The following is a 3659-nucleotide window of genomic DNA, read 5'->3' on the forward strand; positions in this document are numbered from 1 at the left end:
GTTACAAACTCCTGAAAAAAAAACGAATTGTTCTTCAATTTGGTAGGGATTTTCTCACGAGATACGCCGCCGTGATATCCGACGCGAAAACAACGGTAGCGCGTGGGGTATTCGTCCACAAACGGATCCGCTATGAGCTCGAAACCGCGCGAGCTGGTGGCGGTAAGAGCGGTTTTCAATGCAGACTCGCGTGCGACTGGAGCTTGTAGTGTACGTAGTCGCAGCAAGAGTTCCGCTGTCAATGCGAGGAACTCCACTCGCAGAAAGTCTCCGCATTGTGATGCTAGGGCTCGTAGTTGCATTCTTCTAGTCTGTACATATATGAAGTCGGACCATTCCGGGACACATCAGCGTCAGATGGCGTTGTGTTGTGCCTTTCAGATCGTCAAGTTCGGGAGCCGAAAAGTATGCAACCGCCATCATTTTCCACTCCAAACATACAAATATACACATGGGGACTCGGCTCCGTTCTTGGAATTCGCCTCCGGCACGGAACCCATTGCTTCGAGGGAACGGGAAGCAACGCGAGGGGATTGTGGAATGGCGAGGAAAGAGGACTTTGCTCACAACGACCACAGGCAACAGGGAACGCTGTGAGACGATATGGGAAACCGAGCAACGAGCTGACCACACCGGGAACGAATCGCACTCGCATCAGGCTCAGTCGGACCGATGGTCGCCTGCAACAAAACGCAACGGCTGCCTCGATATAAACTCATCGTAAACCCCGGAAGGACACCTATCGGGACAAGCGGCTCGTTTTTATGGGGGACTATCGCCACATTAATCGCCCAAGTTGATACGCTTGACGAGTCACTCGGATGACGAGGTCTTTTGAAATTCGTGCGCGTCGCGCGTTCGGAGTCGAAAACGAACGGTACACGGATTCGGATCCGACATATCGGACGGATCCGGACAGATTTCGGGCTGCGGAAGCTGAAAGAACTCCAAAACTATCGTTGAATAGCCTCTGCCGTCGTACGTAGGTAGATAGCAAAGTGGAGGTCGTATGGCAGGAACGTGAGAGGACTTCGGGATAGCGACGTCGACGACGGCCTAATAGAATTTATAATATTGGCTACCGCAGCCCCGAAGCTCGACCGGGAGTCGGTTTTTGTCTTCACGGGGAGAATATCGAGTTGGAAAAACGGACGTCGGGTTTTCCGGGAGCTCCCCTCCAGGATTATTATGTCGATGGATCGCCGACTACGACGGAATCTCTTGTCTCGGCTTCAGGGATGGCTACGGACAAAATTTTCGCGATGGGGAATTTTTCCTCCCTGCTTTCCTCGAGGCTCCCTGCGGCCGGAGAATACGGTCTCGAATGCCGACTCAGGAGTGCAATATATGCATGCCGACAGTCTCAAATAAGAAACAGCTACAACTGTTTACCTGCGATATCGACCCTCTATCTAAGCGGAAATGCCGCTGGTGTGCCCGGGACGCCGAACAGCGTTGCTCACACACCCCGCGAGCGAGCACACGAATATACACCCACCCAACCACCCTCCAACCCACCAAGCCGCACTCCCGGCGATCCATCCACCCATTCCTACAAACCTACACCTGAGTTTCCGGATGCGTTCGGATTCTTGTAGTGGTAGTATCTTCGAGCGGGAAGCGGAGCTCTTGTGCCCCGCCATGAAGAGAGCGAACGGGGCGAGCAGGCACGCGCGCGGGGTGGACGAGAAGAAAAAACGCACGGAACTGCATGCAGACCACATGGGTTTTCGGCGGCACGCTATTGTTCAGCCTTGGGGTTCCGTTCCGCTACCCCTGACAGCAAGCCAGTCAGTCGGTCCGTCCGTCTGAACGTCTGTCTATTTCGGTGGCGTTCCTATTGCACGATACGTTCCGTGGAGGGTTATACGGGACAAGTTACGGTGAGCGAAAAGAGGCCGTTCCATTAGGGACTCGAAAGGAGGAGGATCGAACGAACGAGGTTGGATCGCAGAACTCCGAGCGACTTCATCCCTGAATGTGTTTCCTCAGATTGATGAGGTCGAGCTAGACATCCAATCGAGAGAATCGGAGCCGCCGCCCTTCTGGTAGAAAACGGAGAAGTCATAGGGTCGAAGAATCCAATGCAATCGAATTCGAGTCTCAGACGAACTCGAGGACTTGCGAAACAGGCCGTAGAAGATTCTGAATCGATTAGGAGAGCGAAAGTTCGAAAGTGAACTCCGAGACCGTGTGTCTCGTGGGGAACTTGAGAATAAAGGAGGAATAGCGCAGATAATGGTGGAGGAGAACGTTGAGGAATGGGGCTCCGTCGTCTCGAAAAGTTCCACGTCTGCCCTAAATTCAGCTTCGAATGGCAGCGCCCGTGGAAAATCTCTCAAATTCGGAAACAAACCGCAGAGGCTTGCAACGTTCGACCGGAGCAGCGCCCTCAGGCGGAAAATTGCACCATAGGCAATATTGACTTCGCTAACGTCCGGATTGGCGTGAGCGAAAATCTCCACTCGCGAGCTCCTCGCCGCGGGATTCGCCGCCCGCCGTAACGCTCTGTGAGTCAGCCAGTCAGAACGCAAACGGCTGCAACCTTCTCCCAGGACTCGAGTTCGTCAGTTCGTGCGTCTTTGCGACGCACCCCGGCGCAGTTTGCGTCAAGGAGACATGGCATGACTCCAAATTGGAAAACTATTGTGCTTCCGGGGGAAGAGAGATCCAGGGCAAGAAAGAGATAGAGAGCAGCAGAATCAAACGCGGACTCCGCGGAAAAACGTTTCTTGCCATCCACGAAACCTTTCGGATCGTTCACAAGGCACGGAACCAATTCAGGAGCTCGTTAGATTCTGGGGTCGGTCGGTCCCCGAGACCAAGTTCAGATCGCTTTGAAGCGGCTTCCCGATCGTTCGCGAAAAGGATTCAGAGACAACAACGACAACGAGGACGACGACGACTGCGAGTACGAGGATGAGCTCAGGGAACGATGGGGGAAGGTCGGGGAACGAAGACGAATCCAGGACAACAACAGCCGAGTCGATAAAGAAGCGATCTCTCTTCCCTTTTTCTTTGGTCCTCGGTGGGAACGCCAGTTCTGTTCGCGACGCCACCGCCGTCGTCGGTTCTAATCGATCTCACCTGCTGGATCTCACCGTCGGGTTGGTCGACTGACCGTCAGGCAAACAGACAGACAGCGAGCCCGCCAGCCCGCCATCGCCCTTGTTGTTATCGTCGTTGTCGACATCATCGCGCTGGTTTCCCATTCAGTGGTGTCGTGCCCCACTGCAATCGCTGAGTCACTGGGTAATAGTTTTACTTAGCGTCGTCATCTTCTACTCGTATCGGGCCGGTAGTAAGAGTAGTACTCTGCCCTCATCCGCCAGCGGACAATCTGATAGACAGGCAAGGACGAGGCTTTGGATCTTGGTCGGGGAGATGTTCGAGAGAACGGAGTGAATGCCCAGGGAGAATGGGAAAGGGAGAGAAGAGTATCGGGGGCATCTACTGAGACACAACGCACAAGGAATTCCACGATCCGCTATGTGGATGTATACAACGAGAAGAGGAACAGGGAGCTCGTAGACTGGGGTCGGGCCCAGCACTCCCGACCGGACGGTTCGTTGCTCGGTCAAGTTGGTTTAAGGTCGTAACCGAGTTACAGAGCTTACTCAACGTTGAGGGCATCGTGATGACTCAAATCACTGCAGCCA

Source organism: Galendromus occidentalis, unplaced genomic scaffold (genome assembly GCF_000255335.2).
Source record: "Galendromus occidentalis unplaced genomic scaffold, Mocc_1.1 scf7180000077438, whole genome shotgun sequence".
In the NCBI taxonomy this organism is placed as follows: domain Eukaryota; kingdom Metazoa; phylum Arthropoda; class Arachnida; order Mesostigmata; family Phytoseiidae; genus Galendromus; species Galendromus occidentalis.